Source organism: Lolium perenne, chromosome 7 (genome assembly GCF_019359855.2).
Source record: "Lolium perenne isolate Kyuss_39 chromosome 7, Kyuss_2.0, whole genome shotgun sequence".
In the NCBI taxonomy this organism is placed as follows: Eukaryota; Viridiplantae; Streptophyta; class Magnoliopsida; order Poales; family Poaceae; genus Lolium; species Lolium perenne.
The window spans coordinates 168,290,698-168,303,108 of NC_067250.2; positions in this window are offsets into that span (position 1 = coordinate 168,290,698).

Here is a 12,411-nt window from a genome sequence, read left to right on the forward strand (position 1 = left end):
CGGGCGATCATTTGCTTTTTATACATGAATTATGCGAGTTGTTCAAGTGTGCAAGTATTACTATGGACAAAGTGAAGAGGAAATTATTCTCATTATCGCTTTGTGGAAGAGCTGCAGAGTGGTATAAGCTGGGCGGAATGGCCGATCTATTGGATGGGAGGAAATTGTCCCTCTCTTTTACTCCAAGTTTTATCCTCCAAGTGAGATACATAAAGATCGGAATCAAATATATAATTTCTGGCCTCAAGATGGAGAAAGTATTGCCCAAGCGTGGGGGAGATTGAAGTCACTAATGCTCAAATGCCCCATTCATGAGCTCCCAAGTAAAATTATTACTAATAACTTCTATGCGAGGCTTTCTCTACATGATAAAGATTTATTGGATGCTTCTTGTTCTGGATCATTTACCAAGATGAAGGAAGAAGCTAAATGGGATCTTCTCGACCATATTCAAGAAAATACTGAAGGATGGGAAAATGATAAAGGAAGAAAATCAGGTATTAATTATGATTATGAATACATTAAAACTCTTATGAAAACTGATTACTTCCATGATTCTACAGCTATTTATGGAGTTGATTCCCAAACTGTTGCAAATCTATATAAGGTGTTTGCTTCTTATTATGATATTCCAAAAGGGGAATGGAGTGATTATCATGCGCCTTATAAAGACATTGTTAGCAGCGTTCCTTCTAATGTTGTCGAGGTCAGTACCACTGATGGCGTTCTACCTGAACCTTATATTGAAAAGATGCCTTTCCCTGCTAAGGTAAAGGAGCATTCTATTTTGTCTACTGTGGTTAGTAAAAATAAAAAGAAAGTTTCAGAACCCGATGAGCAAATTAATGTTGAACCTGCAGTAGCAATAGTAAAAGAACTTGTTACTAAAAATGTAGAAGATGAACATATTTTTGTGTGTGAAGATGCTTCTAATATTGTTTTGCATCCTAATAAGCCTCGAAAGGCTAGTATTCCTATGCTTTCTGTCAAAATAGGTGATCATTGCTATTATGAATTATGTGATATTGGAGCGAGCTCCAGTGCTATCCCTTATGATCTTTACAAGGAGATTAGGCATGAAATTGGACCGTGTGAACTGAAAGATATTGATGTGGCTATTCAGCTCGCCAACAGGGAAATTGTTTATCCAATTGGTATTGTGAGAGATGTGGAAGTCTTATGTGGTAAGTTTAAATATCCCGCTGATTTTCTTGTGCTTGGGAAGGCTTCTAGTAAGTATTGCCCTATTATATTTGGTAGACCTTTCTTGAACACTTGCGGTGCTATTATTGACTGCAGGAAAGAGAAATTCATACTAAATTTAATGGAGAGTCTTATGAGATTTTTCCAAGTTTACTAAAGTTTCTTTGGAAGTCGATTTACCTAATGAAGATTTTAAAGTTGAACAGTTTGCTTCTATTGCTCTTGCTCCTAACAATGCCTTGCAGCAATATATGGAGGAGCACGTGAGTGATGCTTTTATGCAGGAAAGAAATGAGATCGATGATATATTTCTTCGTCAACCGGAGATACTTAAACACGATTTACCTGTGGAGGATTTGGGTACCACTATGCCTCCTAAAGAGGATCCATTTTTTGATTTAAAGCCTTTACCTGAGGATCTTAAATATGCTTATATAGATGATAAGAAAATATATCATGTTATTATTAGCTCTAAACTTTAAGGATATGAAGAAGAAACATTATTGAAAGTATTAAGGAAGCATCGTGCATCTATGGGATATACTCTTGATGACTTGAAGGGAATTTCTTCAACTATATGTCAGCATGCTATTAATATGGAGCCCGATGCAGAGCCGGTAGTGGAACATCAACGCCATTTTATTCCTAAGATGAAGGAAGTGGTAAGAAATGAGGTATTAAAACTCCTTGAAGCTGGCATCATTTATCCTATTGCTAATAGTAGATGGGTTAGTCCTGTGCATTATGTTCCTAAGAAAGGAGGCGTTACTGTTGTTCCGAATGATAATGATGAGCTTATTCCTCAGCGAATTATTGTTGGTTATAGAATGTGCATTGATTTTATAAAAATCAACAAAGTTACTAAGAAGGATCATTATCCTTTGCCTTTTATTGATCAAATGCTAGAAAGGTTGTCTAAAAAGACTCACTTTTGTTTTCTTGATGGTTATTCTGGGTTTTTTCAAATTGCGGTTAAAGCGCAAGATCAGGAGAAAACCACTTTTACTTGTCCTTATGGAACTTATGCTTATAGACGTATGCCTTTTGGTTTGTGCAATGTTCCTGCTACATTTCAGAGATGCATGTCTGCTATTTTTCATGGTTTTTGTGAAGAAATTGTGGAGGTATTCATGGACGATTGCTCCGTCTATGGAACCTCCTTTGAAAATTGTTTGCACAATCTTGATAAAGTTTTGCAGAGATGTGAAGAAACTAATCTTGTTCTTAATTGGGAGAAGTGCCACTTTATGGTTAATGAAGGAATTGTTCTTGGACATAAAATTTCTGAAAGAGGTATTGAAGTTGATCGAGCTAAAGTGGAGGCAATTGAGAAGATGCCCTATCCCAGGGATGTTAAAGGTATTCGTAGTATTCTTGGTCATGCTGGTTTTTATAGAAGATTTATTAAAGATTTCTCTAAAAAATTAAAGCCTCTTACTAATCTTCTGCAAAAGGATGTCCCTTTTGTTTTCGATGATGATTGTAAGGAAGCCTTTGAAACTTTAAAGAAAGCTTTAACAACTGCTCTTATTGTTCAACCACCTGATTGGAATTTACCTTTTGAAATTATGTGTGATGCTAGTGATTTTGCAGTAGGTGATGTTCTTGGACAGCGTGTAGATAAGAAGTTGAATGTTATTCATTATGCTAGTAAAACTCTTGATGCTGCGCAAAAAAATTATGCTACTACTGGAAAGAGTTTTTAGCTGTTGTTTTTGCTTGTGATAAATTTAGGCCTTATATTGTTGATTCTAAAGTTACTATTCATACGAATCACGCGACTATCAAGTACCTTATGGGAAAGAAAGACGCGAAGCCGAGACTTATTAGATGGGTGTTGCTTTTACAAGAGTTTGATTTGCATATTGTTGATAGAAAAGGTGCTGAAAATCCTGTTGCAGATAAGTTGTCTAGGTTGGAAAATATTTCTGATGATCCTATTCCTGTTAATGATAGTTTTCCAAATGAACAGTTGGCTGCAATAAATGTAGTTTCACAAAGCCCTTGGTATGCTAATTATGCTAACTTTATTGTTTCGGAGTATTTGCCTCCTACATTTTCAGCTCAGCAGAGAAGGAAATTCTTTTATGACTTGAGGCATTATTTTTGGGATGACCCACATTTATATAAAGAAGGAGTTGATGGCATTATGAGAAGGTGTGTTCCGGAATTTGAACAACAAGAGATATTGAAGAAATGCCATAGTAGTGCTTATGGAGGGCATCACGCTGGAGATAGGACCGCGCAAAAGGTTCTACAATCAGGTTTTTATTGGCCTACTCTTTTTAAAGATGCAAGGAAATTTATTTTATCTTGTGATGAATGCCAAAGAGTTGGCAATATTTCTCGACGCAATGAAATGCCTATGAATTATTCGCTTGTTATTGAACCATTTGATTGTTGGGGGTTTGACTTTATGGGTCCTTTTCCCCCATCAAAAGGTTACAATCATATTCTAGTTGCTGTTGATTATGTTACTAAATGGGTAGAAGCCATACCGACAAGTAGCGCCGACGGTGAGACTTCGTTAAAAATGCTTAAAGATATTATTTTTCCTAGATTCAGAGTGCCTAGATATCTTATGACCGATGGCGGTTCTCATTTTATTCATGGTGGTTTTAGAAAAACTCTTGCTAAGTACGATGTTAACAATAGAATCGCTTCAGCTTATCACCCCCAAACTAGTGGACATGTAGAATTATCTAATAGAGAGATCAAGTCTATTTTGCAAAAGACTGTCAACAGATCTAGGAAGAATTGGGCTGATAAGCTGAATGATGATTTATGGGCCTATAGGGACGCTTATAAAAATCCTATGGGTATGTCTCCTTACAAGATGGTTTATGGGAAAGCTTGTCATTTGCCCTTAGAATTAGAACACAAAGCTTATTAGGCAGTGAAAGAGTTGAATAGAGATTTTAAATTAGCCGGTGAGAAAAGGTTGCTTGATTTGAGTTCTCTTGATGAATGGAGAACCGAGGCTTATGAAAATGCTAGGCTTTTCAAAGAGAAAGTGAAGCAGTGGCATGATAGGAGGATTCTCAAGAGAGAATTCCATGTAGGTGAATTTTTATTATTATACAAATCTCGTCTAATATTTTTTGCAGGGAAATTACTCTCAAAATGGGAAGGTCCATATGTCATTGTGGAGGTATATCGTTTCGGCGCAATAAAAATTGCTACGTTGAAGGATGACAAAACACAAGTGGTGAATGGACAAAGACTCAAACATTACATTTCTGGAGATTCTTTTAATGAAGACGTTGATGTTATTGAAGTAAAGACTCCGGAGGAATTCATTAAAGATCAAATGCAGCAGTCTGCATACTCTGGTTTCGAATAGGTAACAGTTCTGGTAAGAGAAAGTTCGCGTTTTGTTTTTCCAAGTAAGTTTCTGTTGTTTTCGTAATATTTAAGAATTTACGAGATGAAAACGGAGTCGAGGTGACGCACGGAGTGGCCATACATGGCCCAGGCGCGGGCCCACCCTTGGCCACGCCTGGGGTGTGTATTGCCACCCCAGAGTCCGTCTCCGCCCCGTTTTCGTCCTGTGTTTCCCTTATATTGCGAAACTTTTTGCTATTTAATCCCGTGGAAGTTCCGAGGTATGTATCTCGAGTTCTCATCGCGTTTTGTTTCGACCTGTTTCTGCCCGGAATATTCGCTATTTAGTGCCGCCATGTCTTCGTCCGGATCAACTGGAAACAGCCCCTTCATGGGTGGCATCAACCCGTACCTGAACGAGTTGATGACGCATCCCAAGGAGTTGCTGTTCAAGGATGGGAAGGTGCAAATAGAAGATGTCCGCGGACCTAAAGGAGTGGGTGATCTTGAAGCCAGGGTGGAAAAGCTGGAGCAGGAAGTCTTTGAGTACAGGAAGATGGCGGAGCGTGAAGTGCACATTATTCACAAGATCCATCCCGAGCTTGTTGCCGAGATCAAGAAGGAGGGACATATTGCTGCAAGGGCAACTAACATTGGACGTGTCTTTTCTCATAACTTGTAGGGACCAACGCCGCTGATTCTGAACCTAAGCTCTGTCCCTTCAGCTGAAGAATCCGTCTGTGTTGTTGATGAGTTTTGTGATAATTATCGAGCTCTGAGGAAGGAGGTGGATAGACTCCTTGAGGAGAACACCAGACTTCGCAGAATACTGGAATATTACTCAGTTCCCATCACAAGGCCACCACCACCATCTTCAGATAACAATGAATCTCTTCGAGTCTTAGTGCAGAACTGCCAAACTGAGAAACTGAAGCTGAAGGAGATCTTTAAGAATCGCAGGAACGGGCCACCACCACCGGCACCTGAGGAGTCATTGTCTTCGGTATAGGCATCCCCTTGGCTTGTTCCAAGCTTGGGGGAGTGTTGCGGTATCACTATCACCTTTATCTTTATTTTTAGTCGAGTCATATCATGAATAAAGTGGTTGTCATATAGGATAGTTTGCGGATTGGAGGTATCGCTCTTTTATTTTGTCTCATTGTATCCCTTGGTGTGAGTCGCCTATATGAATTATTAATGAGAAGTCCTCTTATTTACTTTATGCACACTTTATTTAGTTTGCAATTTCAACGGTGTGATCATTCTTGCTAATTGGTGTTGGTATCATTTCGGGAGTATTGAATACATCTTATTGGCTTTGGCAAATCTATTATTGGTCAGTAGCAACATTATTTTGAAGATCGAAGAGAAAAATAAAAAGGTATATGCATATATATTATTCATATTCTTTATTTCTTGATTGGCTCAAAAGCTTGGTATTCTCAAATCAAGATCGTTTGTACTTTCAATATGAGTTATTTGAATTGCTTTTTGATACATGTATATTTGCTTGTTTCACTTATATTCGTATGCTTGCTACCCAGCCTTGCTAGCCAAAAGCCTGTATTGAGAGGAAATACTTCTCATGCATCCAAATCCCAACCAAAATACTCATGCCATTTGTGTCCACCATATCTACCTATATGTGGTATTTCACCGCCACTCCAAGTAAATTTTCGTGTGCTACCTTTAAAACCTTCAACTACATTTCATTTTGTGTTTATGTTTTTAGCTCATGAGGATGTGAAAGTTATTATTGTCGTCTTCCATACTTTACTAAGTACAGCAAGACTTGTGAGCTTCATCTTGCTTGTCAATAAAAAAAGATAGATATAAAAAAGAAGAAGAGCTCGTTTGACCACAACTTCCAAAAGAGGAAGAAAATAGGAAAGTATAAGAAAGTGGCACTTCTCCATGGTTTCTGATTGTTGGTCGGCACCCGAGGATTCGGCTAGCCATGGTATGTGTAAGCAATGGATGGGAGGAGTGTCACGGTTTTATAAATAGCATGAATAAAAAGAGGCTTCGCCCAAACATTTCGGAACCGCTCTCAAACTTGTTTAGTATGGAAGATGACAAAAACACTTGTACCTATTCGTTGACAAAAGCAGCCACCTCTCAAAGCAATCTTTTATTCAGTTTTGCAAAAAAAAAAGCTCTAGCACATGTTTAATCTCTGCTTCCCTCTGCGAAGGGCCATTCTTTTACTTTCTTGTTGAGTCAGTGCACCTATTCCTTCTATATCAAAGCAAGCATGTGAACCGTTGTGATTCAATCATCTATGAATGTTGATGTATGCAATTGTCTTTTTAACTCTTACTTGTGCAGCACAATGTTTCTACCCAAATGAATACAATGTTGAAAGCCATCTATGAATGAAAAGAGGATGCAATAATTGAGCATTACGGTATGTGAAAATTTATTAGTTGTTAATTGTTCTCTGACCAAGAACAAAAGGTTTGCCATGCCAATTATGATTCCCTTTACATACTCCTATGTGTTCATTCCTTATTCATTGCAAGTGGATCATATTTGAGGATGTTGCTGTCTATGATAGCTTGTGTGTTGGTGAGCGTGATGCTTCTTGTTCGTATTTTGTTATCGACACTTCACTCCATAAACCCGTGGTCCGGTTTACTGAGCTCAGCTTTTGCTTGGGGACAAGCGAGATCTAAGCTTGGGGGAGTTGATACGTCCAATTTGCATCACTATTTTGTATTATAATCTAGTGTTATTTATTGATATATTTCATATTTAAACATGATACTTATGTTATTTTATCTGTTTTTACATGTTTGATGACTTTCACGGGATTTGCTGCCGGAGCTGGAATTCTGCTGGAAAAGTGGTCATCTGGGTACCATACTTCGGAAGATCAGAAAATCCCATAAACTTTCACGAAGATCTAATTTTCCCGGATGACGGAGATAGCCAGAAGGAGGACCTGAGGGGGGCCACCATTGGGCAATACAATGCCCAGGCGCGGGCCCTACCCTGGCCGCGCCTGGGGCATGTATGGCCACCCTGGCCCACATCTGATGCCGCCCTTTCGCGTATATCATCCCCACGAAAACCTAAGATCGGGGGGCAGCTCGCGGAAATATTCCGCCGCCGCTACGAGGCGGAAAACACCAGAGAGAGAAAAGCTCTCCGGCAGATAGGAATCTGCCGGGGGAAATTCCCTCCCGGAGGGGGAAATCGTCGCCATCGCCACCGCCGTCGAGCTGGACTTCATCGTGATCATCATCCTCATCATCTCCACCATCAGCACCATCATCACTGCCGTCTCCACCTCGTCCCGCTGTAACTATTTGGGTTGTACCTCGCATATTTCGAAGGGGAAACTCTCCCGGTATTGATTACTTGTTGTATTTGATGCTATTGAGTGAAACCATCGGATTAACGTTTATGTCCATATTGTTATTCATCATTATATACCCACTGATCATGTTCCATATGTTGTCCCGTGAGTAGTTTGTTTAGTTCTTGAGGACATGGGAGAAGTCTTGTGTTAGTAGTGGAGCTATGTGAGTAATATGTATTGATATGATATTTAAGTTGTGGTGTTATTCTTCTAGTGGTATCATGTGAACGTCGACTACATGATACTTCGCCTTTATGGACCTAGGGGAATGCATCGTGTATTTGGCTACTAATTGCGGGGTTGCCGGAGCGACAGAAACCTGAACTCCCGTTAGGAAACCATTGCATGAGGGAGCGTAGGATCTCAGAGTTTAAAGCTGTGGTTAGATTTTATCTTAATTACCTTCTTGTAGTTGCGGATGCTTGCAAGGGGTTTAATCACAAGTATGTATTATCCTAGTAAGGGTAGTGCATTAGCATAGGTTCACCCACACAACACTTACCATACCAATAGAGATTATTCACGGGTGTGACGCGAAAGCACTTGACATAAAACATCCCGTATGTCCTCAGGAACGTTTGGTCGATATAAGTAGAACAACCGGCTTGTCCTTTGTGCTAAAAAGGATTGGGCCACTTGCTACAATTATTATTGCCGCCTTTTATTTACTCGCATTTTATTTATTTGCAATATCAAATACCCCTGAAAACCCGTTTGCTAGTGTTTACAGAGAATCCTTCATTGAAACTGCTCATCAACACCTTCTGCTCCTCGTTGGGTTCGACACTCTTATTTATCAAAAGTACTACGAACCCCTATACTTATGGGTTATCAGGTTTCCAGGGATTGAGAGGGAGAGAGGGTGCTCGACCAGGACGAAGGGAAGAGGCCAAAATGGAGGGGAGAGGAAGATCTCCTCTATCTTTCCATGCGGTTCCCGAGGTGGTGCAAGAGAGAGAGAAGGGAGAGGGTGGTCGAGTTGGGTGCATGGAGGTGTGCATGGTTGCTGGGTGCAGCATGCCTGTCGTTGGTATGCTCTGATGTGGAGGGAGAAGTGAGAGAAGGTGCAAGAGAGAGTGAGGGTGTGATGGTCAGCATGGCCATGTTCTTATTTCCAACATTTTTCAGAAATTTGGCATACACTCCAAAGTGTGTTTTAGAGCAAAACTGTTGGCAAGATGTGGTGAGTGAAGGGGATCCAATAGTTGGAGAATTTTTAGAATGTTTAAAGGAGAAAGGAGGAGAAGATTTGGTGGAGGGAATTTGTAAGGAAACATGATCTTAGAAGATCATGATCACATGCAAGGGATCAACATGATCTAGGGTTTTTCCATGGTTTGCTTCAAAGAAAACCAGAATTAAAAAGGAGGGGTCAAATGAAAATAGGGTTTTAGGGTTCTAGAGATTTGCACCTAGGTGGAGATTCTCACAAAACAAACCTACACACACTCAACAAGCAAGGGCAAGACCAAACGTGCATTCATGAAAAAAAAAACATAATTTTTTTTGGCCCTAAATTTTGCATTCCAACAATTTAAACCTAAGTGCAAAAGTTGGGTCTTTACAACAAGCTCAAGTGTGTGTGCTTATATGAGACTAAAGTCCCCGAGGGCGGCATGGATTTCTAGCATCTGAGTTCTACACAACATGGAAAATATTTTGTCAAGCTTTATTCAATTAGCGACGGAACCTAAATTAGGTGCAACCATAGATATGTGCAAACACACCCCTTATGATGGGTCCTCGAGTCATTTTCATGTGCAAGTATAGGAATCATTATGACATAAATGTCCCGTCATAGCAATAAGATCATTGGTCCCCGACATAGACCCCTCTAATGCACCCCATAGTACTGGAAAACAGTTTCTTTCAGTCCGTCCCTTCCAACACTAAGAGCAGCCCTATGAGCCCACATAGGGGAAGTAATATGCAGTCGACGTTCGCATAAAACCATCATAGAACAACATAAAATATAGAAAACTTGACCAAATACTCATTACACATCATATAGAATTATAGCCATATCATCCTATGCCCTCTGGAACGTGGGGAACTACTCACAAGTGTCAAACATGAATGGACCAGAAGCATAATGATTACAACATAATCTGAATATATAATCTTCCCACCAAATAATGACAAAGTACCAACCACAAACATGCAACAGAACTAGAAAATAATATCCGGGGTTCAATTCAACACAAACTATGAGCGGGATGACATCGATCTCGTAGATGGAGACGGTGGTGATGATGGTGCTGACGGAGACGTTGATGGAGATGCCTCCTTGATGACCCACAAGTATAGGGGATCGCAACAGTCTTCGAGGGAAGTAAAACCCAATTTATTGATTCGACACAAGGGGAGCCAAAGAATATTTGTAAGCCATAACAGCGGAGTTGTCAATTCAGCTGCACCTGGAAACAGACTTGCTCGCAATAGTTTATCAGTAGCAACAATTTTATAGCAGTAGCAGTAGTGAAATATAAGAAGCAGTGTAATAAAGACAGCAGTAGTGATTTTAGTAAACAACAGGATTAAAATACTGTAGGCATAGGGATGGATGAACGGGCGCTGCATGGATAAGATAACTCATGTAATAATCAAGACTAGGAATTTGCAGATGATAATAAAACAGTATCCAAGTACTAAACAACCATATGCATGTGTTCTGTATATAGTCGTACATGCTCGCAATGAGAAACTTGCACAACATCTTTTGTCCTACCAGCCGGTGGCAACCGGGCCTCTAGGGAAACTACTGGTAATTAAGGTACTCCTTTTAATAGAGTACCGGAGCAAAGCATTAACACTCCGTGAACACATGTGATCCTCATATCACAGCCTTCCCCTCCGGTTGTCCCAATTTCTGTCACTTTGGGGCCTCGGGTTCCGGACAGCAATATGTGTATACAACTTGCAGGTAAGATCAATAAACAATGAATATCATCATGAATCAATAACATGTTCAGATCTGAAATCATGGCACTCTGGCCCTAGTGACAAGCATTAAGCATAACAAGTTGCAACAATATCATAAAAGTACAAACAACGGATACTAGGCACTATGCCCTAACAATCTAATGGCTATTACATGAACAATCTCATCCAATCCCTACCATCCCCTTCAGCCTACAGCGGGGGAATTACTCACACATGGATGGGGGAAACATGGATGGTCGATGGAGAGGCGTCGGTGGCGACGATGGCGATGATCTCCTCTAATTCCCCATCCCGGCAGGGTGCCAGAACGGAGTTTCTGATCCCGAGATTGGGTTTCGCGATGGCGGCGGAGTTCTGGATGTCTTCTGGAAAAGTGGTCGAACCCCCTCGCGTTTTTAGGTCAAGGGCTTTATGTAGTCCAGAGGGGAGCATCGGGGGCTGACCGAGGCGGCGTCACCATGTGGCTGCGCGGCCCAAGGGCCCACCGCGCCGCCATGTGGTGTGCGCGCCTCGTGGCCCCCCTTCGTCATATCTTCTGGCTCCGTGAGTCTTGTGTAAAAATAGGCCCTTTGCAATTATTTTCGGGGATTTTCCTGAAAGTTGATTTTCTGCACAAAAATAAGACACCAGGGAAATTCTGCTGAAAACAGCGTTAGTCCGTGTTAGTTGCATCCAAAATACACAAATTAGAGGCAAAACAATAGCCAAAGTGTTCGGGAAAGTAGATACGTTTTGGACGTATCAACTCCCCCCAAGCTTAGCTTATTGCTTGTCCTCAAGCAATTCAGTTAACAACTGAGTGCGATAAAAGAACTTTCATGAACACATTTGCTCATATGATGTAAATATTCTCATTATATGGATGAATACTTAAGCAATTCATAATCAGATAAATGCAAATAAAGTCATCTAATAGTTATGTCAATCATGAAAAAGATACCAACAAACTAATAATAAGCATCATGAAACATATCTATCAGCAGGATTGTAATGCTCATAAAAAGATATGATAAAGTGGTATCTCGCTTGCCCGTATTTGTACAGCAAAACATAAATGCCCAGGCACCTCTGAAGTTCATGGAAAGACTTGAAGTAAAGATTATCAAAGATAAAGCATCAAAGTCATACCACAGTTAACCATATTCTGGGACAAACATATTACACTAAGAATGACAATTATGCTCTCAAGAAGGTGCTCAAAGAAAGGATGGTGACTCAACATAAAAGTAAAAGATTGACCCTTCGCAGAGGGAAGCAGGGATTAACATGTGCTAGAGCTTTTCATTTTTAAAACAGAAGTAAAATTGTTTTGAGAGGTGTTTGTTGTTGTCAACGAATGGTAGTGGGCACTCTAACTACCTTGTCAACCAGACTTTCAAGAGCGGCTCCCATGAAGGACGTTATTTCTACCAGCAAGGTAGATCATCATTATTCTCTTTTGTTTACACATGTATTTTAGTTTCATTATGGATGACACTCCCCCCCAACCTTTGCTTACACAAGCCATGGCTAACCGAATCCTCGGGTGCCTTCCAACATTCTCATACCATGGAGGAGTGTCTATTTGCAAATTAAGT